Here is a 27,963-nt window from a genome sequence, read left to right as displayed (position 1 = left end):
ACACAAGGCTGATAAAAGCTGAGCAATCATTCATTGGAGGGTTTGTACAGGTTTCTGTGTGGGAACACTGCAAACTCAACATGGCAATGAAAGGATGTTAAAAGATCACCTAAGAGAAGTTTCAAAGAACTTTCTGAGAGCATGCCAAAAGGAACCCCAGAAGAGAAGAACTATGGATTGTGCACAGTGAATGAAAATTCAAGACCTTTGAGTGAATCCGCATTAAGTACAATTGCCCTTTTCTTGTTTGGCTGCCCCATGGCAGCATCAATTATTTGAACCCCAAGGTAGAAGTTTTCCCACTTTCCTGGTCTTTGGAGAGCTCTTTGTAGAACTTAAAACAGATTTTCCTTTTACTTCCATGGCTTGAGCTACCTCTCAGTTGTACTTCTTTATTTCAATTATTTTGAGTAAACTGCAAGAAGACCTACCAAGGTGCCAAGTAAGTTCAAAATAACTTACATTTACAGTTTCTTCAACTAAAAAGCTTCCATACCTTGAAATTAGGGAGCCTTTACTCCTTCCAATCACAGCTATGGTTGGAGAAATTTGTGCGGTCCTTCTGGATTATATGAGAAGTCAACAACTGAGAAGATACCAGCAGGGATGTCAGAACTCCGAAATCAGTAATAACCCCTTCTGAGTCATAAGTGATGAGACGTACAGACTGAAATCCTTTACAATAGCAATGTCAGCTTTTTACAATCTACTCTTAAATCACTCATTATTTGGGAAGTAAAGTAGTCACCTTGTGATCTTCAAGAGAATTCTCAGTATGCTTAATGGAAAGTTTGCCCTTTAAGATGACTTAACACAGTACATTTTTCAAATTGCTGTGAAATCTAGAGAATACTTCAACATGGACCTTTGCATCTTAGTGTTAAAATCTATTTAATGAATTGTTGAAACACTATTACAAGATTATTGTTTCCTGATATTTTCTTTCCCCCGAAAGTCTGAAGACTCTATGATAGTCAAATTTAAACCCGTTTATATGTAATATATTACTGGGAAAACTTCAATTGTACATTTATTATTATTATTATTATTATTATGATAGGTTTCTGTGTAATTACTAATATTATTTCTCTCTGCACAGAAAACAACTCACCAATAGACAGGCTAAGGGCCAATTTACGCTCAGCAAAAAAGGGGGAAAGTATTGATTCTACAGTTTTGGTTTTGTTTGTTTGTTTTAAAGATTTTATTTATTTATTTATTTATTTGACACAGAGAGAGAGTGAGAGAGGGGACACAAGCAGGGAGAATGGTAGAGGGAGAAGTAGGCTCACTGAGCAGGGAGCCCCATGCGGGGCTCGATCCCAGGATCCTGGGATCATGACCTGAGCCAAAAGCAGACGCTTAATGACTGAGCCACCCAGGGGCCCCTTCGTTTTACAGTTTATTACCTGTTTATTTTTAAAGAAACAGAATGCAATGAAAATTTAGGGCAACTGACTTTTAAACATATTTTCCTGTTCCTTTGTTGTTTGGTAAGTCTGATTAGTTTTATTTCTTTTTTTTATTAAAATTCAATTAACCCACATGTAGTACATCATCAGTTTTAGATGTAGTATTCAATTATTCATCAGATGCCTGTAACACCCAGTGCTCACCACATCACGTGATTAGTTTTAAAACAAAACTGGTTGTAGAAGAATACAAAATCCCTTTGTATTTAGAAAAAAGAATCAGTACCTTTCATAATTTATCCAGTGCATGGACCAATATAGGTAAAATATAATATGTTAGACCAATCATTGTGTTTTGCTTGTATTTTGTTCTTTCTTGGATATTTCGGAATACAAATAGGTCATGATAAAATCAAGTTATAAGTTTATGTAGAAAAAATCTTGAAAATGCATTCATTCATTGAACTAAGATTTACTAAATACCTACTACGTGCCAGAGCATGATTTAACAGTGGTTTTGCCAAACATTTGTAATTCCTCCCAACACTGTTTTTTAAGCACATGGCACAGAAGACCCTCAATTAGAACTGAATGAATGAATGAATGAATGGGACAAAGAGAACAGTGGGTCTTTTTAGGCCTTGCATAGAGTAAAATCAATAGATTTGTTTCCTAAAGGGTATTATTGTTTACTTAACATTTCAGTTTTTATTTAATATCTATTAATATGATATTATGTATTATGTACATTACATTCTTTAGCCTGTATATTACCTAATCTCTATTTTATTTAAGGATTTAGATTTTATTCTGAAATCAAATGAAATCATTTTACTAATGCTGAAAGTTTATGGGATAAATAGAGTTAACATGCCTAGAATAGGCTAAAGATGTGATTATAGGGCATTGTGTTTGGAGACATTATGGACTCATGACATATTTGAATCCACGTAAGTTAAAAGGAAGACCTATGACAAACTTTAAAAGACTTGTGAAAACCAATTTTATGCATATTTGTATCTCATTTGTGAGATAAGAGATGATCTTGTTTGTCATTTTAAAAATATAACATTAATTAAAGTTAAGTTCAGGAAAAAGAATTGAATTTGACCAACATCCCAACAAATTTTGAGAGACACAAATAAATCGAAAACTACATCATTCTTCCGTGAAAGGGAAGAGCGTGGCCTTCCCTGGTTATATTCAAAATAACTCTGAGAATTATGACAATCCAGTCTTAACCATACAACCGTGCCTGAACTTAAATTCTGATTTTTACATTTTTCACCCTATTTGTGTGACATCTCATATGAATACTGCAATCTTTCCTTTCATTGTAAGTATAGTGTTCCTGGATTCTACCATCGGGACTCCCCCTGTCTTCTGCTGCTTCATACCCTTCTCTTGTCCATCTTCTCCACTCCCTCCACCTTGCCTGATAATCCTTTGATCCTACTCCATCACATAAGGGCTTTTAGAAATTCCAGGGTCCTTGTCCTGTTCTTCCAACCTTCTGTTCCAATCCGCACTGTCAGTGTTTTAAAGTAGATTAAAAGTGGTCAAATTCTTCTTCAGGATAGGAAGACTCAGAACTGCAGTCCTTGGAGCCAAGATTTCTTTACTCCTCATGATTCACTCTTTACAGAAGAAGAATTAGTGTTACTGAGGGAAGGTTCAAGAGGAAAGACAATTGCTACAGCCTGTTTCTTAAAACTCAGCACCTCTTATCTCCTTATCTTGCACTCTATCCTTCCTGTCCTGGCTACCATATCTGAGCTAACTGATGCCCAGAAATGAGGTCTAAGCAACTTCTATTGCAAGAATAATATGGTCAAGGATCAGGGAGGGGAGGGAGAATGCGGTATTCTTTGGAAACCACTCCATAGCATTCACAGCAGCAAGACAATTAATGATTACAAAGCTGTCCTTTTATTCATGAGAATACCACTGGCCCAAGACTGGACATTCCTCTCGAATTATTTTCTGAAAGTGGAGAATGACCATACAGAGTCTTCCCCAGCTCATTGATCATTTGCTTTTTATCAAGCAAGTTGCCGATTGACTGCCTAGGATAAGTAAAGGCTGTGACCACACACCCTCACATCGAGAATCTGTATTTTTTTTAAGATTTTTTATTTATTTATTTGACAGAGATCACAAGTAGGCAGAGAGGCAGGCAGAGAGAGAGGAAGCAGGCTCCCTGGGAGCCTGATGCGGGGCTCAAACCCAGGACCCTGGGATCATGACCTGAGCCGAAGGCAGAGGCTTTAACCCACTGAGCCACCCAGGCACCCCGAGAATCTGTATTTTTAAAAGTAAAGGTGATGTTGATTCAAATTTTTTGGTTTCCCTTTTTATTTCATCTTTGGGGACTCTCAGCCACTATCTTTTCTTTCTTCCTTGCTTTGATTTATTTTTCTTCCTCTCATCTTTTGAACTTACTTGTTCATTCTTCATGTCTTGACACCACTTCATCATATATTTTCCTCATTTCATCCAAAATGGATTAAAGTTCTCATACCATCATTATGATCAAATGTCGTTGCACCAAATATTCCTTATTTGTATACATAGAATTTTCTTTCTGTGGATGTGATCAAACAAGGTGGTCTTTAAAACTTTGTATTATGTTTCACAATCAAGTCTTGCATTTTTCAGTTAATCTTGACAGAAATCCCATTCCTATCTTAATACTCAATGTGAAAGTATTATATTACTAATAATTTTGCACCTGAGCATACTATATTAACATTGGATCACACAACTGAAGTATGAAATCCTATTAAAGCTTGTTTTCCCTTCAAAACACAAAAGACAGCATTGACAGTGTATTTTGTCAACACTGAATACTGTGGACAAAAAGTACTAAATTACATTTTTAATCCATGACATCACCTTGAATAACACAATGTTCAGAATTCATCTAGATATTATAGGGAAATAGTAGAATGCTGTGAACAATGTATATTAGTGAGTAACTAGTGGCCAGAGTTTCAGGTGGCATCTGTAGCTAGAAAAGCTTTTCTCCTGCTGTCTTTAATATAGTGATTGAAACCCTCTCTTTCAACTGCAGACCTCCCACCCTCATTTTAGCAGTCTGTGAAATTTCCTTTGCATCGCTGAAACACACTCTAAATGGGGTTTTCTTTGAAGACCACCCAGAAGTTACAGCTGGTGTAAAATACTGCTGATTGGTCCAATTTGCGTTCACATTTAGTCCAGAGTGGAACTAGGCCTATATGGCTTTACTTTAAATTGCCTATTTCCTGTAGGTCAAAGTGACAAGAACTGCTGAGAGGTCCCTCAGCTTTCTCTCTTCAAATTCTATCTAAAGTTATGATAATTATATAATTTATCACCCACTCTGGAATACTTTCCAGAATAAAAAAGGGTGCTACTAATAATTATACTTCAAGCAAACTGAGTCTGTCAGGGCAAAGAACAGCGCAATGGGGATATCCTTGAAAGATCAACAATCATAGACTCCTTTGTCCTCAATGAATTGACATCAGTCTACTGGCCATCACCAAGTCACTGATACTTCACAAATAACATACACTGATCCATATTGCTATGGTTTACAGAATCTGATTATTTGTTATTAGCATATGATTGCGACCTATATCAATCTGTTTCCCAAGTCATAACTTAGTTTAAAAATATATAATGCCGGGGCCCCCGGGTGGCTCAGTGGTTTAAAACCTCTGCCTTAGGCTCAGGTCATGATCCCTGCGTCCTGGGATCGAGCCCCGCATCGAGCCCCTCGTCGGGCTCTCTGATCGGCGGGGAGCCTGCTTCCCCCTCTCTCTCTGCCTGCCTTTCTGACTACTTGTGATCTCTGTCAAGTAAATAAATAAAAATCTTTAAATATATATATATATAATGCAAATATTTTTAATAGATCTTAATTTCCTACTATTTTTTTCCATAGCAGAACACTTTTGCCTGTATTTAAACTTTACAAGATTAATTAAGAATAAATTCTTTCTCACTTTTTTCTCTGTCTACTTGTAGATAAAGTTATGGCTGGGAAATACCAGCTTTTTTTAATTTTATTAATTATTTTAAATAAATTTTTAAATTAATTTTAATTAATTTTTATTTATTTAAATTATTATTATAAATTATATTTATAATATATAAATCATATATTATACATAAATATATATTCTATATTATATACATTATATATAAATATATAAATTAAATATATAATTTAATATATAAATTAAATTATTTAAATAATTTAAATAATTTTAATTAATAATAATTGAATTATCATTGTTAATTAATTATTATTAATTATTAATAAATAATTAAAATTATTTTTATTAACATATAATGTATTATTTGCCCCAGGGGTACAGGTCTGTGAATCGTCAGGCTTACACACTTCACGGCACTCACCATATCATATAACCTCCCCAATATCCATAACCCAGCCACCCTCTCCATACCCGCCCTCCCCCCAGCAACCCTCAGTTTGTTTTGTGAGATTAAAGTCTCTTATGGTTTGTGTCTTCCTGATCCCATCTTGTTTCATTTTTTCCTTCCCTACCGCCCAAACTCCTCACTCTGACTCTCAAATTCCTCATATCAGGGAGATCATATGATAATTGCCTTTCTCTGATTAACTTATTTTGCTCAGCATAATACCCTCTAATTCCATCCACATCATTGCAAATGGCAAGATTTCATTTCTCTTGATGGCTGCATAGTATTCCGTTGTGTGTGTGTATACACACACACACACATCTTCTTTATTCATTCATCTGTCAACGGACATCTAGGTTCTTTCCATAGTTTGGCTATTGTGGACATTGCTGCTATAAACATTCGGGTACATGTGCCCCTTTGGATCACTACATTTGTATTTTTAGGGTAAATACTCAGTAGTGCAATTGCTGGGTTGTAGGGTAGCTCTATTTTCAACTTTTTGAGTAACCATAGCTTTTTTAAAAAAAGAACTATTCTCCTCTCTGTATCCTTTGCATTCTTTTACATTGTTATCTTCAAACACCTCATATGTTGGTGTTTTGATTTGTTTATTTGTTTGTTTTACAAGCCAGGGAGAATTCAATTATTTAACGAGTCAGTTTAAAATATCAACAGAGGGGCACCAAGTGGCTCAGTGGGTTAAAGCCTCTGCCTTCGGATCAGATCATGATCCCAGGGTTCTCGGATTGAGCCCCACATCGGGCTCTCTGCTGGCAGGGAGCCTGCTTTCTCCTCTTTCTCTGCCCGCCTCTCTGCCCACTTGTGATCTCTGTCGGATAAATAAATAAAATCTTTAAAAAATAATAATAAAATAAAATATCAACAGAAAATTTTTCTTTCTCTTCATTGATCCTGGGCCTTTCAAACCTCATCATCCAAAATGTATTTGCATACTTCACTTTCTGTTGTCTGGAATGAAATAACTGGACTTGGGTTTGACACTAACACAATGTAATTTTAACACAGAAATAAAGCCTAGAATTGTGAGTACAGGAACCTGCTTTCTTGTGACAATATGCTGCTCTATGAAAGCCATAAACATTGTGCTATTGAGATATGTTAATCAATCAAATTTTTAAGGGCAACCCACATGTCAGCTGACCTGATGATGCACGGTATTGTGGCCTGGCTAGGGTGGGTAGGGTATCACATGGTAAGGTGGCTGGTTACAGAATGTCAGAGCAAGGGTGGGATAAGGAAACCCTCTGCATGTGGGAGGGACTAGGAAGATTGATTATATACAGGGGATACTGCTCTAATGATATCAATGACAATGAGAGCCAAGTTTCTCAGTGTTAGGGAAGGAAGTTACAATAGGAAAAATAAGAACTCTAGAGAGAAGCCTAGAGTTTGAATTGGAATTGGAGGTATCAATATAAACTGGTTTTAAATATATACATATAGATTTTAAAATAGAGATAAAAATGTGCTTGCAAGGTGCCTGAGTGGCTCAGTTAGCTAAGCATCCGACTCTTGATTCTGGCTCAAGTCTTGATCTCGAGGTCATGAGATCAAGCCCCCTGTCAGGCTCCATGCTCATCGTGGAGTCTGCTTAAGTCTGCTCTCTCTCTCTTCTTCTCCTTCTTCTGCTCCCACTGCTCAAGGCTCTCTCTCTCTCTCGCTCACTGATAAATAAATCTTTTTAAAAATGTGCTTATTGCACATTTTATATTTATATTTATACTTAGATTCCCTAACTCCATCCACTGAAAGGTATCAAGAGCAAGCAACAATATCCCATATCAGATCTTGGTTTCTAAATATCATGGTAGGGGTCCCTGGGTGGCTCAGTGGGTTAAAGCCTCTGCCTTCGGCTCAGGTCAGGATCCCAGGGTCCTGGGATAGAGCCCCGTATGGCGCTCTCTGCTCAGCAGGGAGCCTGCTTCCCCCTCTCTCTCTGCCTGCCTCTCTCCCACTTGTGATCTCTGTCTGTCAAATTAATAAATAAAATCTTTAAAAATAAATAAATAAATTAAATAAATAAATAAATATATATCATGGTACATTAAAAGGAATAAAGACACCTTGCAGACGGGCCCCTGGGTGGCTCAGTCAGTTAAGCATCTGACTTCGGCTCAGGTCATGACCCCAGGGTCCTGGGATCAAGTCCCGCATCAGGCTCCATGGTCTTCTGGGAGTCTGCTTCTCCCTCTGACTGTCATTCCTCCTGCTTGTGTGTGCTCTCTCTCTGCCAAATGAATAAATAAGTAAGTAAGTAAATAAGAAATAGATAAATGGACACCTTGCAGAAATGACTGATTCCTGACCATTAAAGCTGGAAAATATCCCCCTAACCTCTGACTCTTCATAGAACTTCATCCTAATGCAGTGATAATGATGGCCTACTTTGTACCACAGGTATCTGCATACTACATTTCCCCCAAGATATGAATCATGTTCTTTAGATCTTTCAGATATATCTGAATGCTTTAGATCTTAGTGCTTCTTGGACAAAATGGGTTCCAAATAAATGATAGTGGAAGGAAGGAAAGGAGGAGGGAAGGAAGCAAGGAAGGAAGGAAGGAAGGGAGGGAGGGAGGAAGGAAGGAAGGAAGAAAGAAAGGGAAGGAAAGAAAAGGAAAGGAAAGGAAAGGAAAGGAAAAGAAAAGAAAGGAAAGGAGTTTTCCAGATTTATATATTTTTAAATATGTATTTAATAAAATATGTTCACCAAAGTTCTTCTCATACATAGCCTGTTGCATATGAAATAAAATATTATTGCCAAAAATATGACATACCATAGCATGGGACAAAAGTTTCCAACAAGTCAATTGGACTCTGTCCATATATATTGAAGATTTACCTGATTGATCTCCAGTCAGGCACCATTCTTGGTGTCATTTGACAAATTTCACTACCTGCTTTCCCACCTGCCAAACTGTCTAGCACCTCCCTTCTTATTCCTCTGAAAAGAGATTTCACATCTTCATGAAGTAAAAATTAACACTTCTTAAAATTTTTTGAGAACTTCTAGTATAGAGTCTTAGATACACCCATTCCAAGGATTACTCTTTTGAGGAAAAAAACTATTAAGAGAAGTAGCACCAGGACTAATCATAAATGGCACAATTTTCTCTTCTACTTGCTACTTTATGCTGTTACTGCTTAATCACAATCTTAGTCAATACAATGACCACCAAGCATTCAAACAAAATTGTGGAATATCAGGTATCGTTTTTATTTGTGGAATACTAAGACAGAGTACAGATGCTACATGCACATCCAGTCACTTTTAAGAAATGTTTCTATTTCTTAATGAAGTGTAATAAGATAATTTGTTTTGCCCAAGTTTCTATAAAAGTGTCTGCAGAAAATATTGGATAAGAAGTTTAATATCCATCATTTATGGATTAAGACCAAATAAAGGAAAATTTGATAGATCTTATGATATTATAGTTATAGTTCTGGCTTCAGGACATGTTTGTAAAATGCTTATCAAAGAGACATTGGGTGTTACAAACTCTTTATTTTATAATTGGAGAAACTGGGGAGTGGCCAATTTTATCACTGCAAAAATAATTTAGTACAAAATTAAGCGAGCCATTATTCTTTCCACAACATTTGGTTTCATATGGCTTAGCATGTGCTATTTTATATGTAGCACATGTGAATTTTTTCATTTTGATGGCAGCTATACCTCATAGACAAATAACAAAGAGAATGCATCATAGCACAACAAAAATGTAATGATCTTAGATTCACGGTCACTTGAAAGCCCTTTGCCAACATAAAAAAATCAGGATTGACTTATACCCAGTATATATAGATTCTTTATATGAAGAAGGTCTTCAATAAATATATACTAATTTGATTTTCCTGTTTAATTTGAGGCAATCATTATATCTTCATGGTTGATATCGTGTTTTTTTTTTCAACAGGAACATAAAAATTATTCAAAGCTTTCAACTTCTAAATATTTTATGAAACGATCAATGTGTTTTTTGTGGTGAAATACAGAAGACAATGACAGACTGATCTACCAGTGAACAATTTTATATTTTACTTTAATTATCCCTCACAAATCTTTAATTATGAGTAGAAGGAAAAAATAATTGTCAGCACTTTTCCTTTAGGTTGTCTTGTGTAATTTATTTATTTTTTTTTAAAGATTTTATTTATTTATTTGACAGAGAGAGATCACAAGTAGGCAGAGAGGCAGGCAGAGAGAGGAGGAAGCAGGCTCCCTGCCGATCAGAGAGCCCGATGCGGGGCTTGATCCCAGGACCCTGGGACCATGACCTGAGCTGAAGGCAGAGGCTTTAACCCACTGAGCCACCCAGGCGCCCCTGTCTTGTGTAATTTAAATCAATGTTAATAATTAAGTTATTTAAAAATGTAAAACATCTTGGACTGTCTTGGAAAGGACTGTCATCAAATATTATCTTGCAAAAATGCTGCTTTGTTAAGCATTTTGAGATGTAATGGATACTGTCCTCTCTGTCTACTACCCTTATCCCGTTGCCCCATGGAGGGTTTAATAAAATTACAGAGACAGTCAATTTATGCAGTATTTCCTATGTATCTACTCAGCTACCAGAATTACTTGGCTAAATTAAGGCCACAAACATGATTTAAAAATTTAAATCATGAGGTTGTCCTGAGGACTTCTCTTCAATTGCACAAAATGGAACAATATATCCTTTTATTTAAATAATATAAAAATCATACAGATATTTGGATTAATTATTCATGTCATGGACAAATGTGACTACTGTCTTATAATAGTTCCCTGTTTCTCATGAAATCAATTTGAAGATTTTTGCTTTGAAATTGTCTTTTTTTAATGTGCTTACTATGATATACCTAATTCTAAGCCCAGTGCCTAACATAGAGTAAACATAAAATACAATTGATAAAATAATGTTGAATGTTTATCTCAGCACTTATAATCCTCTTGATATTAGAATATGGTTATCAGTATTAGAGTACTGGAGAGTACTGGACAGATGGATAAAATGGTGGATATTTAGATAGATTACCTATGTATCATTCATCTTTGAAAATATGTGAGACATTAAACCTCTATTTGTAATTAATTAGATACCATAGTTTTAGTGAATTGAATAATAATTTCTGTCCTATTGACAAATATTTTAAGCTCCAGCCTTCTTGTTTTAACCAATTATAAAATATCAGCACAATAAATAATGTATATAATTTCATGTGGGAGTCATTGTGCTAGTATTTGATTTTGACTCCCAAATATTGGCTTATGACTTTCAATATTATATTTATAGTACAGTATTTATTATAATAGTAATATATTTAAATAATGTATTTAGATATTAAAGTGGTAGCATTCTAACATCTCTTGGAATAAGTTCTAATAAGGAACATAGATTTTGAATGTTAATTCCCACACTATTAGTAATATACCAGATAATCCTGAATGAATTGATTAATTCTTTTTCTTGCTTTTGTCTGAGACCATTTTGGAGTCCATTTATATGACACTGTAAGAAATAAACAAGCCCATCTTATTTATTTGTCATAACCACATGTATATTAAGTTAGAGAGCTAAAAGATAATAAAAAATTCTGACAAACACTGATATTCATTTTTTCTTACTCTTAAGGTCATGGATGATTTTCTAATTATCTTAGTCTTAACCTAAGCTCCTCCCCCCTTTTTCTTATTTCAACCATTTTTATTAAAGTCTTTAAAAAACATACTACCATTCATGTTACCTTAGTCAATAGAATGTAATAAATATCATATAATCTTTCTTTTGATTTTGTATGTTCCAGGCCATCAGGGTTATCTCTGTCAACATCAATGACTTTATAGAGAATGACAGGTATAAAAGATGTAGACTTGTACTGATCATATAAAAGTACCAGATACGTAACAAGCAAGACACATTCTACGTTGATTTTTTAAATTTAGCTTTTGAATAGCAGCTTTGTTGATTTCTTTCCCAGAAAAGACAGTTACACTTTTAAACTCCCATTCATAAGAATTCTATTTAAATAAAATCAACCAATGTCTTATTAAAAAACTGTAAGTATGATTAAACCTACATTATTTTAGTTCCATTTCTTTTTAGTTTTGTAATAAGTAAAACAACTATAATTATTTAGGCAGTATCTATAAAGACTCCTAAATTTTAGTGGAATTTAACCATGAATATTTCTCAGGCTATACAGTAAAAAATTATTATTTTATTTTTTTTAAATTTTGTTTATTTATTAGAGAGAGCCCAAGTGGAGTAAGGGGCAGGAGGAGAGAGAGAAAGAGGGAGAAGCAGACTCCCCAGTGAGTTCAGAGCCTGATGAGGAGCTTGATCATGACCTGAGCTGAAGCCAGATGCTAAACCTACTGAGCCACCCAAGCGCCCCAAGTAAAAAATTATTCTATGAAAAAAAAAAGACCCGTAGAACCAGCCAAGTCCTTCAAAGAGAGCATATCTGTTAGAAAATACTATGCAGCAAAGTATATGTGGCAAACATCTAGAACGTTTCTAGCTACAATTTTTAGTATTCAGGGTAGGCATTATTTTGTCCAAGTCAAGATGTAATAATAAGTTTATTTCTTATGTTGTAGAAAGATAAAATCTCTGGTTAACATTTAGAATCAACATTCAAATATGTCTTCCAATATCACTTGGTCTTCTCCGGATCATGTTTTCATCCTGTTACATGTGCATGGCTCAGCTTGATCTCAAAAGTTCTTGAAATCAAGGACTTCGGCACATGAAGGAAGGAAAACTGGGCTTTTGAGCACAAGTATTCACACTCACAACAGAGAGAAACTAAAAGAGAAGGGTCACACAGCTGAAGAGAGAAAAGATTTTTAAAATTCCAAAAAGATGTTGAAGAAATTGAAATAAAACCACCTGATTCTGATTTTTAGGCTCATAGTTACCATTCTAAGAACAGTACTGAAAAAATATTGAACTGAAAGCATTTTTAATGCATTTTTATTGTTAATTCATGTTGAACCACCCGAGAGAAAATCCTAGAATGATCTCCTTTCCTTATTGCCCAGGAAATAGCTGGGTTCAAGAAAAATCAACTTCATCAATAAACATATGCTTGCATGTGCCAATATAAAGGTGGCAAACTATTAGATTCTCTCAAATCCGTACAAAAACAACAAAGTTAGCAGCATACTGAGCTTCCTAGCAGTCTGAGTTTCCCACACCAAGGTTCTTTTACTGACAAGGAGCTATGATTTATGTTACCAAAAAATGTCAGCTCCTAATTCGGACGAAGCTGAGATGAATTATACATAGGTCATTAGAAGCGGTGTGGTCTACAGTGAAAGGGATCTCAACAAAATTCAACCACTGACATGCTGAGTGCTTTGAATAAATCAATCATTATCCATCTGCCTCAATTTAAGCCTTCAAAAATGGGGGTGTGCAGAGAACTAATTATTAATGTATGCTCGTAAATTATTTTGAAATTCTTTTAGTAAAAACATCAAACAAAGAGAAAATATTCCTGTTCGTCTATAGCGACCATTATTTAATTATCTTTTAGAATAAAATACGTTTCTCCTACATTTTTACTGACTCCCTGAGTCACTGTTGCCCTACTTTTCCTGACTGATTTATTTTCTAAATGATCACTTCGAATGATTTTTTTGGTCATCTCTTATAGAATATTGTGTATCATCTCCTACATAGAAAAGTAACAAAAAAGAAATAGGGCGTTGGGAAGTGGGGGCAAGGGGCTTGGTCTGCATCATTATAACATTTATATCAAGTAACAGGGAAGTCCCAATTAAGGAGGGGACAATTAATTCTCTTTTCAGGAAATATTTTATAGAGAGATCTAGGCACAGGCTAGGATCGGGACTAGGAACAGAAAAAAATGACACAGGACACTGTTTCACCATGAGATGGACTGTGATAGATAATTCCACTAAGAATCCAAATAGCCAAGTATTACAGAGTTCTTAATTTCTAAGCAGAGGAACCACTGAGCTACAATGGCAGTTGGATGAAATCTAAAATCCTGAAAATAGTAAAACCAAAGAGAGTCAACATCACCTGTCAAAAGCAGTGGTGCTGAGAATAACGCCAGGAATTCCAGACTCACATGCACCCAGATATCTCACAAACACATTCTACTGGGATCAGAGAAGTGCAACGAAGAATAAATGTGATCTGTTCTAGAAAAATGCATCATCTCCCCTGGGAAAGTAACCCAAAAGACATACTTGTTGATATTATTTAAATCTATCATAACCAAAAGCTCCATCTTGCCTATACTATCAAGCAAAATAAACAGGTTTTCATATGATACAAACTCCATGTAAAGGAATATAGCTATGACTGGCAATAATATGAGCCCACTATACATAAAGGTGAGCTTGTTCCTGTATTCCCAACTCCCCTTCCTCAGTGAGCTTTGAGAGAACATCATTTTATGAGGAGAGAGAGACCATTAGAATTGACATTGCTGAAGAGACTCCAGTAGCAAAAACCATAAGCTGGGAAACTTAGTATGAGCCACAGAAGAAAAATAAGATGACTAAAATTTTCATAAACCAAAGACAGCTTGTCTTGGACATTTTGCAAATAGAAAACATTATGTTAAATCTTAAGTTATTTATTCAAGGGTGATACTTTACATTTTGAATTTACACCACCGGCATTTTATAACATCAAAGCAAGTCTGTTAACCTTTTTTTCCCTCATCCTCCTACCAACATAAAAGCTGAAGACGAAAAACTAATCTGGCCAACTATAGGTAACTTAATTTATTCTAGTCCACTTTTCAATATGAAATGTCAGGATTGTGGAGAGAGAGACAGGGAAGTGGGGAGAGAGAAGATCTAAAAATGAAGAGTGAACAGTGTCTACCTATTGGGGATCTGGTCCAGAATGACCAGCAGCTGACCATTAAAGTTGCCACCCATAATTGGAAATGGAGAATTTGCCCAATTCTGAGTGCTCTCATCCATAGCAAAGCCCCTAGGAGGCCAGCTGTCATTGTTTTGGCACAGGCAGGATTGTTTCTTCTCTTGCCAGGCCCACACATCTCATTTGCTTCCCCCAGTTATTTTTCAAGCCGACCAGCCCTCCTGACAGCTCTCCCGGCTGTACCTGAGGCGCAGTCCTTTTGAGGTTTCCTCCCTAACTTCTTTATGCTTCAAAAGAAGCTAAAATTTACTGGACACGAAAAGACATTTCCTTCTCTTATTGTTGTTTTTACTGTTATTATTCTAAAGGTAATAGAAAAGAGATTCTAAGGTAGGGAATTCACAAGCAGCCATGTGGCTTGGACAGCACACCCCACAATACACACCCCACAATACCATATAACTCCATAGGACAACGTTCATAGGAACTATGATGTCAGTGGTGCCTCCAAAAATTATGAAATGCAGTGGCTCTGTTCTGTGGGCCTATTACAGTATAGAGAGTTTAACAATCAGACAAAACTGGTTCTCGCTTCTCAAATACCTTCCTTGCATTCTTCTTAAAAAGTTGTATAGGGACACCTGGGTGGCACAGTCAGTTAAGCAACTGCATTCAGCTCAGGTCATGATCTCAGGTCCTGGGATCGAGCCCCACATTGGACTCTCTGCTTGGCAGGGAGCCTGCTTCTCCCTCTCTCTGCCTGCCTCTCTGTCTACTTGTGATCTCTCCCTCTGTCAAATAAATAACTAATCTTAAAAAAAAAGAAGTTGTATAAATCACTCTTTTATTTTCAAGTTATTCAGAGAACCTCTTTAGAACACAATTTCCATATTCTCCCATGATACATTATTAAAAGAACTAAGAGTAGAAAAAAATCTTAAACATCCAATTTTCTTTACCAAAGAGAATATTTCAAAAAGAAGGAAAGGTGCTTGGTTTTGTTTTTCAGCTGCTGTATTCATCAGGATTCTACAAGAATATTCTTTACTTTAATGTACAAATGTTTAAACTTCATTTTCTGAGGAGAAGAACATGTTAATTCAATGAATAGTCTTCACTATACTATGTCGAGCTGCAATTTTAATTTATCAAGTTAAAGAATTTTAGACTTAAATGGTTCTATTTACATCTACTAACCTTAAAAGGACAAGAAAATGATAAAATTTTTATTGGATTTAGTTTGCCTTTTCCCAATCATTAAATGTGGGTCAATTGTTTACAAATGCTGTTGTAAATCTAAAAATGTTGATCTTAATGATGGTACCCTATTATATTTGAGAAAGTAAAGGCTCTTGGGAATGTTGTATCTCCTTTTCCTATTCCCCCAGGCAGCACTGAGAAGAAGAAAGTCACAAATACACTAAAAAGATCTCACCAAACACCCCCCCACCACCAATCTGAGGGATGTGTTCTAGTGAGGACAAAAGCATAACAAGGCAGAAAATATAGAATGTCCTTCTAGATCTGAGACCCTTTTCTCCACAACAGAGAGATTATAACACATCAGAAGCCAAAAGAATTCCCTAAATCACCAATTTATTTTTCTCTCACTTCAAATTAAGCAGGAATACTCATGTACTGACTTACCAAAAATACTTGAACCCACTGCAAATATGTAGCAACATTGAATCAGAAAAGGGAAAAATCAAAAACACACTAAAATGTTAATCAATCTAATGAAAGAAAATTAGAAAGCCTATGTGAAGATCATCCATTTTTTGCAATTAAATAGCACCAGAATTACCTGGAAGAATTCTTAAAATTTACTTGTCCTTTCACCTCCACAGACAAAAGAAGCAAGGCAGACAGATAACTGGAGAGAGATGGATGAGAGATGCCAGATATGAAGTCTTAGCAGAAAGAAATCTAGAAGCCAAGAACATTTTCCACAGAGGTAGGGATAACCATCTGAGGCCAATGATCCCAATGGAGGACCCTGGAGGGTTCTTCAGATATGTCCCATGGCCCAGTATGCTCCCCTGATCCAGGATCTTCTGCTGGGTTTCTCTTGCCCCAGTATTTAGCCCATTGGGCTGGGTCCTGAGAAAACCCAAACCTGGCTATCTCCTTCATGTGCTCATTTGGCCTGCAGGAAGACTATTGAATGTGTGACTACCACCAAATTATGGTGTACAGCTTAACCAACTGCTGGCTCTTCAATCCTTGCCTCACCAGCAGAGGAAACATGCCAGTCTAGTTCCTGCCTTCAGTGTATTCCAAACAAGAGGTAATACAAGTCTCCTTGTTTTGCAAGCAAATTTAATTTCCTAGATGGTCCTTTTGAGTCCTCCCTCACTTGTCTCGGGGAATAGGGAATGAACCACCTTCTCCCATCCTGTTTTCCTTCCCATGAGTCAGAGGGAGAAAAAAATGCCACAGTATTTTCCACCCCTAAAAATTCCCTTTAGAGAACTCACTTGATTAATCTCTAGCCCTTTTTTTTTTTTTAAGATTTTATTTATTTGACACAGAGAGATCACAGTGGACAGAGAGGCGAGCAGAGAGAGAGGAGGAAACAGGCTCCCTGCGGAGCAGAGAGCCCCATGTGGGACTCGATCCCAGGACCCTGAGATCATGACCTGAGCTGAAAGCAGCGGCTTAACCCACTGAGCCACCCAGGTGCCCCTCTCTAGCCCTTTTTAATATAGACTAGAGTTCACTTGATTAATCTCTAGCCCTTTTTTTATTAAGATTTTTATTTTATTTATTTGACAGAGATCACAAGTAGGCAGAAAGGCAGGCAGAGAGAGAGGAAGGGAAGCAGGCTCCCTGCTGGCAGAGAACCCAATTTGGGGCTCCATCCCAGGACCCCAGGATCATGAACTGAGCTGAAGGCAAAGGCCTTAACCCACTGAGCCACAGACGCACCCCCTCTAGCCCTTTTTAATATAGACTAGGGTTGAGTGATATTCACAGATCTATACAGTCACCTGTTAAGTGCATGCTGCAGAGATCTATCTAGGACATCTATTCAGATCATGAAGTACTTACCATCTGTTGGCTAAAACTTTGAGATTTAGCCAATTTTCTGAACTATCAGGATATCCTATTTACTTTACTATCCTATTTACTTTATGTTACCTAGTATTTGAAATATTTTGTTTATAACATTTGGTTGGGGACACATATTTCGGATTGGTCTAACTCACATTTACTAAACTAGAATGCCTTGCTCTTCTTCAAAGATTGGAAAAACTGAATTATCTACTTATACTTTATTCTCACAGAGGAGCCATGATTTGATTCTTCTGATTCAATGGTTCACTGACAGGTCAAACAAGAAATTCTCTCTTTTCCTTAGTTAAAACAACCAATTGTTGCTAAACTTTAATTTTAATATCATGTAAATTGACTCTTCTTCCATAATTCCAGATTTTCTTTTAAGATAACAGAAATAGGTGAGATATGGTTAGGTCTATTAAATGTATTTTCTGAGTGTCATGCTTCCCTCTCAAAACCAAACGAAAGGGTCAGCTCTTCTGTCTGGAACACAGTATGGATGCTCATATTCGCAGACTTGAAGATTGTTTTGGAGGCAAAAGGTAAGAAACGTATTACTGTAGGGAGAAACTAGACTCTATGCTGTGCAACTTTTGGCAAGGCACTCAATTTCTCTAGACCTTACTTTTTTTTTTTTTTTTAAAGATTTTATTTATTTATTTGACAGACAGAGATCACAAGTAGACAGACAGGCAGGCAGAGAGAGAGAGGGAAGCAGGCTCCCCGCCAAGCAGAGAGCCCGACGCGGGACTCGATCCCAGGACCCCGAGGCCACGACCCGAGCTGAAGGCAGCGGCCCAACCCACTGAGCCACCCAGGCGCCCCTAGACCTTACATTTTAAAATATACACCAGATATGTCAGATGTCCCTCAAAACCCATGTTTCCCTCTTTTTATTAGGTACACAACTAGATACATTTCCCAGCTTTCCTTGCAACCAAATGTGGCCATGTGGCTGAGTTATAATCAACAAAATGTGAACACAAGTGATGTGTGCCTTGGAGGCCTGTACCATAAAAACGTCCCAGATAGGGCACCTCGGTGGCTCAGTGGGTTAAGGCCTTTGCCTTCAGCTCAGTTCATGATCCCGGGGTCCTGGGATGGAGCCCCGCATTGGGCTCTCTGCTTGGCAGGGAGCCTGCTTCCTCCTCTCTCTCTGCCTGCTTCTCTGCCTACTTGTGATCTTTCTCTATCAAATAAATAAAATCTTTAAAAAAAAGAAAAACAAATACAAAAACAAAAAACGTCCCAGATACCCTCCTCTATGTTCTCTTTTCTGGCTGGCTAGAAAGTCTCTCCTTCAGGGAGACTTCAACAGCCTTGCTTCTCAGACACAAAACTTTGTGCCTTCCTAGAATGTCTGATTATCTCATTCTCACGTGCTCCTTATGGCTAGGTCATCCTCTCCACTTTTTTTTTTTTTTTAAAGACTGTATTTTCTTTTTTTTTTTAATTTTTAAAAATTTTTTTTTATTTTTTATAAACATATAATATATTTTTATCCCCAGGGGTACAGGCCTGTGAATCGCCAGGTTTACACACTTCACAGCTCTCACCTTAGCACATACCCTCCCCAATGTCCATAACCCCACCCCCTCTCCCAAACCCCTCCTCCCAGCAACCCTCAGTTTGTTTTGTGAGATTAAGAGTCACTTATGGTTTGTCTCCCTCCCAATCCCATCTGTTTCATTTATTCTTCTCCTACCCCCTTAACCCCCCATGTTGCATCTCCACTTCCCCATATCAGGGAGATCATATGATAGTTGTCTTTCTCCAATTGACTTATTTCGCTAAGCATGATACCCTCTAGTTCCATCCATGTCATCGCAAATGGCAAGATTTCATTTCTTTTGATGGCTGCATAGTATTCCATTGTGTATATATACCACATCTTCTTTATCCATTCATCTGTTGATGGACATCTAGGTTCTTTCCATAGTTTGGCTATTGTAGACATTGCTGCTATAAACATTCGGGTGCACGTGCCCCTTCGGATTAGAGAAACCCTCTCGGGAGATATAAAAGCCCTTTCTGGAGAAATAAAAGAACTAAAATCTAACCAAGCTGAAATAAAAAAAGCTATTAATGAGGTGCAATCAAAAATGGGGCTCTCACTGCTAGGATAAAAGAGGCAGAAGAAAGAATTAGCGATATAGAAGGCCAAATGACAGAGAATAAAGAAGCTGAGCAAAAGAGGGACAAACAGCTACTGAACCACGAGGGGAGAATTCAAGAGATAAGTGACACCATAAGATGAAACAACATTAGAATAATTGGGCATCCTCTCGACTTTTGCATAAAAAGCCACACTGAATCTTTAGTGACTGGCTTCCTAGGTGGTCACTACAGGGTAGACCACAAAACCTAGATGTGCTAAGGAGTTAGAGCCCTGTAGCATGGAACTTGACCACTGAGAAATATGAAAGAGGAAGACCAACCTTGGCTGGGAAATGGCTCCACATTTAAAGAAGCTCTCTCTGCTGATTCCTTTTTCTTCTAGCATGTGTTAAAGAAAATGTCCAAAGAGGAATTTTCTGCTTCTCTCCACTGCTTTCCCTCTCCTGAACCCAGCTGCCTTATGCCTTTTCTACTTATCCATTGTATTCAATGTACTTCATATATATATATATATACATATGTATATATATATATATACATATATATATATATTTGTGTGTGAGTGTGTGTGTGTGTGTGTTTCTAAGTCCTGCCTTTCTTATATGGGCTATTTCTATCTCAGAGTGGCGATATTCTAACCCATGTATATTTTAGGGGAGAAATTCCTTCATAGAGACAAGAATTATATATTATTTTTCATGAGTTCTTTCCCTATGTTTGAAGTGTCAGTTTGGTTAGCAGTGAAATGAGTGAGAACATATTTATCTTAATATTCAGACTATTTGAAGTAGGAAGAATGTGATGACAACTCTAGGTCAATAGCTTTAAAAATATGATCTTTAAACGAATGGAAATTTCCCCCGTTGTGAGAGGAGGATGAATTTATTCAAAAAGAACAAGGACATAGATAACTGTGCTACTCATCTGATTCTGTGAAAGGAATGATTGAGCTTTCCAAAAAAGGACTCCAAGCAGATTTGATTCCTCACAGGTATGGTACCCTTTTTGCTTTCTTCTTCAGCCCTTTTTATGCCAAGCTTCTATGTTTGTTTTGTGCCCAACTTCAGCAACCATCTCAACTTACTAACCATATCATCTTCAACAAATAATTAAATTGTTTGAGCTTCAACCTTTCACCATAAAATGTGAATGCTATTTACTTCCATAGGTTGTTGGGGGGATCGAATATGATAATGTGCTTAGAATGGTCTAACGTATGATCTGTCACATGATAGATACTCAGTAGAGTGTGTTGGGTCTCTCCCTTTCCAGAGTCTTCATCTCTCTGTAAAGTGTAACTGTGAGTCGATGCTAAGCATGATCAGGAAAGAGAGATTATATCTGACCACAAGTAAGAAACTATTCTTGCCATTTGTGTGTGAGAGTCCTGAGGCTGGAGAAATGCCTACTATCTGAGTAAATGGACTGTTTATAAATGTCTGCTTTGATAAGGCCAGTGCTTCTTCTAGGAAATCAAATCCTCCATTAATGGGTCTGCCTTCTTTCTCCATCACACAGGGAAGTATAGAATCTTGCCTGGAAGTTTCTCTATTCCTTTAAAATCACTGCAGATTTCTGCATTTATCTTTCAAAGGCAAAACAGAATGCATTATGTCAAGCAAGTAGGAAATAAACTGTACAAAAAGATGCTTTCTTTTCATTAACAACTGCATGGGGATTGAAATAAAACAGGGAGGTAGACAGTTTGGTCAAGTGGTATGGGTGTGATTAATGGTTTAAGCAATTTCTAACCAAGTTAGAGCATGTATTTTACTATTGGTTAGCAGATCCTAGGGCACTGGGTCAATTAGTTTTGATAAGCTCCAACCAGAATCCTTAAAAATAAATAAAAACCCACTTCCTAGGCTAGAAACAAAGGAGTTAGGTAAATAATTAGAGAAAGGAGTTAATCACTTTTGTCTTTGTATATTTTATATCAGTTTCAATCTGATTAAGCTCGTTTCTCTTAGGTATGTTACATAGTGTCTTCCTATATTTATTTCCATCACCATCTGTAAAATGGGATCATAGAGTCATACTGCTGAAAGGAGACTCCGTAGATTCTATAATGTGTGATTCTGTCTCCCAACAGGCAAAAAAGTCCTAAGTCAATTAGCATCTAACCTCTTCAAATAGCTAATGCCCTTCAATGGTCACCTACTCTAATATCTAATAATTCAAACAAATAAATTAAAAAAGACAAGATTTTGAGTTTTTAATCTATATATTGTGTCCATTTTAATTAGGGTAATATCAACAAACACTTATTACTTACATTTCTTCCCATGTGCAGACAAGAATATTAGGTGCAACATATAGTTTACTCAGGTTACACATGGTGCTAGTGGGACCACATTTGTAACTCAAGCTCCCAAAAGATCCAGTGAATACAAATCTATTATCTGGTCACAGAGTGCTTACCGAATTCTGGCGCTACAAAATTAAATATATCCTCTCCTAGGAGAAAAGGAAAAGCAAGAGGTTATGGCTATTAGACAAAAGAATCAAGGCACAAACCCTACAGAAAGTGAGCAAGTACCCTCGAAGGGAAAGACACAAGTACCAGTGGTCATTCCATCAATTTCCCCTCCTCCACACACCCTAAAGAGAAATTCTGACCACTGATTCGGTACCTATAATTCTGGGTCTTTTAAAGCATTACTCAGATTAAAATTTCTTTGATTTACTGCCACTTTCCAACATTGGAGCACGTGGTAGGACCCAGGAGCTTCGTTTCTAACCCTGTTCAATTGTCTTACTCTTATGCTGACACCATTTAAACAGAGGCTTTATTATATCCTTCATTACACCTTACCCTAATGAATACCCCCTACAAATACTTTCTAAAAAATAACAGTGTGCCCTGTTGCTGCAAATAGTTTTTATATTGGATGAATCTTGGCTGCCCAAGAATAATAAAAGAGAAGAAGAAAAAGAGATGCCAGAACAGTTGATTGGCTCTGGTTACCAAAGTCTTAAAAACATGATTCTTTCTCTGAGGGCAGATACCTAATACTGTATTTTTATCACTAATGTCTTTAAATTGTTATTTTTTATTTGAATGTTATATTTCTGATCCAGTCACTGTGGTCTGAATTGTGGAGTTAGATAACTGACTTACTTGGAAATTGAGGGTGCGAGGGAATAATCCTTAGCAATTGCGCATTTTTATAGATAACTGTTAGCAATTACTGTAGTTTCATAAATGTTTCTAAGTGCTCGATTTTAAAAAGCCATTGAGACTTTGGGGAATAGAGAGTAAAACTAATTTTAATGTATCAAATTACTCCAAATTTTTCTATAATTTTTACTTAGAAAGAACTCATAAGTCTGCAAACTTCTGAGTTTTAAATTTTAAGGTTATTCCATTAATTTTCTGAAGATGCACACTTTTCACGAAAACAAAACCTCTAAAAGAAGCAGAGTTGCTGAACTGGTCCTATTTTCTCTAACTGGGTTTTAAATAGGAGTATATAATTGAAGATCATGTTCTATCTTTTTCTTTTCATTTCGAATATTAGGAATACAACTGAAGATTGTACCGTGACTACCAAGTCCTAAACACATGTTGACACCTGTCAAAATTAAAATGCAGGCAATCTTCCTTATTTATGGACTCTGCACTTGTTAATTTGTCTAGTCACTAAAATTTATTTGTAACCCCAAAATCAATATTTGCTGTGCTGTTGAGGTTACTCACATACATGTGCAAAGCAGTAAAAAAAAAAAAAAACCTGTCATCTGATGACCACATTCCTAACAAGTTGAAAAGGTGACGCTCTACCTTCTTGTTTCAGCTCTCATGGTATAAACCAGTGTTCTTTCTATGGTTTATTTAGTGCCACATGTGTTTCACATTTTTGTGCTTTCTGTTCATCATTTTGCTGTTTAAAATAGCCCCCAAGTGAAGTAATGCAGTTCTGTCTAGTGTTTCTTTTTTTTTTTTTAAGATTTATTTATTTATTTGACAGACAGAAATCACAAGGAGGCAGAGAGGCAGGCAGAGAGAGAGGAGGAAGCAGGCTCCCCACTGAGCAGAGAGCCTGATGTGGGGCTCGATCCCAGGACCCTGGGATCATGACCCGACCCGAAGGCAGAGGCTTTAACCCACTGAGCCACCCAGGCGCCCCCTGTCTAGTGTTTCTAAGCACAGGAAACCTTGATGTGCTTCACGTAGAAAGTATATGTATGAGATAAACTTCTTTCAAGAGTGGGTTATAGAGGTGGTGGCCCTGAGTTCAGTGTTAATGTGTCAACAATGTATGTTAAATAAGGTGTCTCTAAACAGAAGCACACCTAAAAGAAGGTATGTATTGGTCAATCATAACACTGATCAATGTTGTGATCAGAGACTCACAAGAGACCTAACTCTGTTTTCCCTTAGCTCACTATTCATTAATCCAGTGTTTGTGGCAACTTTAGAGAACATCCCTACTGCAAATAATGTGAATCTTCTGTGAGTACTTGTGGTCAGAACTAGTCTATGAATGATCAGATGATGGGTACAAGATGCCTCCAGTTGGTCTTCAGTCTCCTCCCACTCAACTAAGAGTTCTTCTTTCCCTACCTCACTTGACCATTTGTTAACTTGGGGTCTCCTAATCAAAATCTGAAGCCTCCTTGGGATTTCTATAAAAACCCAAGGATATGTTTTCTTGTTAACTTCTGGGGCTCATTCCACTGGTTTTAAGGATTCCATTCACTCTATGGACTGCCTCACCAGGCCATTTACATTAAAAAATATAAATACACAAAAATCTCACATAAGCCATTGATGAGGTTAGTGATATTGCTCAAGTTTGGGGCTGTGGAACAAGACAGGATCACAGTTTAGGAAAACAAACAACTTTTCAGTAACCAATATGCATTCTTATTCTTGAGATGTCCTTTAGCCATACCACTACTGGAGAACTTTCAGAATTCAGTCCTCCTCCATCATTCCCTAATGTCACAACACCATACTCCATAACTATTTCCTCTCAGGAGCCAAAAAAAAAAAGGGCATTTAATTTTCTTCTATAGAGAAGTTACTATCCGATTATTTTGTCCTGGAGCAATATGATAAGTGATACCTTAAGAGTTTCATCATCTATACCAATGGCATATCAAGGTCTTTTTCTGAATCAAAAGTAAGTTTTCTTCCGAAGAGGAATTCTGTTGTCAGCTGTTGAATATGAGACTTAGATAGGTTTACCACCTTCTCAGTATCATAGAGCCAGCACACGGTGGAGCCAGGATGGAAGCCCATACACTTGGACTCCACAGACTGTTAACCCCAAAATTCTAATGTGTCCTCTTCACAAACACTATCCCTTCTTCCCCTTCCCACCTTACATGTAAATATTCACTAATTCCATCTTCTTCACCTTAATTCTAAAGTCAGGATGCTTGGCTTCATACAAGCCAGACTACATCATCTGGCTTAAGCAAAACAATGGAAAGGAAACTTAATGTATTTTCTGATACATAGAAAGGAACAAGCAAAAGAACATATAGAGGCATTCTTATATATAGTAGAGAGGATAGAAGATCTTGTATTGACTTCAGGGTCAAACTTGGGCAGTGGGATCATGCTTTGTAAACACCATCTACTCAAAACATACAGCAATAATGGGTGAACTATTTTTTAAGAGGGGTGAGGGGTAGAGGGAGAGAGAGAATCTTAAGCAGGCCCCATGCCCAGCATGGGGCCCAACATGGGGCTCGACCCCTGTAACCCTTCAATCATGACCTGAGCCAAAAATCAAGAGTCAGGTGCTTAACTGACTGAGCTACCCAGGTGCCCCTAATAATGATGAAAAGAGAAACCAAAAAGATGCATTCAGATTCATGTAAAAGGTAATATCCATACTATCCAAAGAGTGGATAGGGCCTGAAGTATCAAGTGTGTTGCCATTCAGGTCAGAAGGGAGCAGTTGCCACTGGGAATTTGACTCCTGTGGAAGAAGGGATACTGAAAGTGTTTCATGCAAGATGGTGGCAGTAGTGTCACTGCTTAATCCTAGGGCCTTTTGTGGGTTCTCTCACATGTAAAACAAAGAAAAAAGGTGGCAGACTTGCTGATGAGGACTTCAGCTTTATCAGTAGCAGTGAGCCTAAGGAAAAAGATAACCATGGTGCTAGAAGCTATGTTAAACTGCTTACTGGGTCTTCCATACTCCTTCTTATCAGTGCAGCAGATTATAAATCCTAGTTTTTGACTGGGGGCCCAGAGAACTAAGTGGAAGCAATCATAAAACAGGTCAATAGCACAGGCAGATAGAGAAAACAAAAAACAGACAAAGCATTCAAAATAAACCTACAAATTCTAAAATGGCGAGGGGGGGCTTTGCGGGGAGATGGAGAGAGAGAAGCTGAAAACAAAACAAAAACCATGAGAAAACAGATTACCCTGGAGGTGGAATTTATTTAGTTAAAACATAAAATTGAGCTTAAAATACTGTATGGAGGACTTAAAAAAGAAATGAAGGTACAACTTCTATTTAGAAATAATGAGACATCATGAAATCAATATAAGCAGAAAGGATATAAGATCAAGTTAATCTAAAGAAATGCAACTGATCTCTGTGCACTGATTTTGTATCCTGCCACATTGCTGAATTGCTATTTGAGTTCTAGTAATTTGGGGATGGAGTCTTTGGGTTTTCTGCATAAAGTATCATGGCATCTGTGAAGAGAGAGTTTGACTTCTTCTTTGCCAATTTGAATGTCTTTTATTTCTTTTTGTTGTCTGATTGCTGAGGCTAGGACTTCAGTACTATGTTGAATAGCAGTGGTGAGAGTGGGCATCCTTGTCCTGTTCCTGACCTTAAGAGAAAAGCTCTCAGTTTTTCCCCATTGAGACTGATATTCCCATTGAGAATTATTTTCATAGACAACTATATATTGAAGTATGAAGTAAGAGTTTTAATCAAGAAAGGATGCTGTATTTTCAAATGCTTTTTCTGCATCAATTGAAGGGATCATAGGATTCTTCTCTTTTCCTTTGTTAATGTGTTGTATCACGTTGATTGATTTGCAGATGTTGAACCACCCTTGCAGCCCAGGAATAAACCCCACCTGGTCATGGTGAATAATCCTTTCAATGTACTATTGGATCCTCTTGGCTAGGATCTTGTTGAGTATTTTGGCATCCATGTTCATCAGGGATATTGGTCTGTAATCCTTTTTGATACGCTCTTTACCTGGTTTGGGGATCAGGGTAATGTTAGCTTCATAGAATGAGTTTGGAAGTTTTCCTTCCATTTCTATTTTTTTGAAAAAGCTTCTGTAGAACAGGTATGATTTCTTCTTTAAATATTTGGTAGAATTTCCCTGGGAAGCCATCTGGCCCTGGACTCTTGTTTTTGGGGGAGGTTTTTTATTACTATTTCAATTTCCTTGTTGGTTATTGGTATGTTCAGATTGCCTATTTCTTTCTACTTCAGTCTTGATAGTTTAAAAGTGTCCAGGAATGCATCCATTTCTTCCAGATTGCCTAATTTGTTGGCATATGGCTGCTGGTAATAAGCTCTGATAATTCTTTATTTCCTTGGTATCTCCCCTTTCATTCATGATTTTATTAATTTGGGCCCTTTCTCTTCTCTTTTGGATAATTCTGGCCAGAGGTTTATCAGTCTTATTAAATCTTTCAAAGAACCAGCTTCTAGTTTCATTGATCTGTTCTACTGTTCTTCTAGTTTCTATTTCATTAATTTCTGCTCTAATCTTTACTATTTCTCTTCCGCTTGGCTTAGGCTTTATTTGCTATTCTTTCTCCAGATACTTTAGGTGTAAAGTTACCTTGTGCATTGGGGATTTTTCTAATTTTGGGGAAGAGGCTTGGATGGGTATGTGCTTCCCTTTAAGGACAGCCTTTGCAGTATCCCATAGGTTCTGAACAATGTGTTTTCATTTTCATTAATTTGCATGAGTTTTCCCACTGGGAATAATATTCACTATGGGCTTTTCATATATGGCTTTTATGATATTGAGGTACATTTCTTTTATCCTTACACTGTGAAATTTTAATCAAGAAAGGATGCTGTACTTTGTCGAATGTTTTTTCTACATCTCTGCTTTTT

This window comes from Lontra canadensis, unplaced genomic scaffold (assembly GCF_010015895.1).
Source record: "Lontra canadensis isolate GAN:19392208 unplaced genomic scaffold, GSC_riverotter_1.0 scaffold4, whole genome shotgun sequence".
Lineage (NCBI taxonomy): Eukaryota > Metazoa > Chordata > Mammalia > Carnivora > Mustelidae > Lontra > Lontra canadensis.
This window is presented reverse-complemented; position numbering follows the sequence as displayed.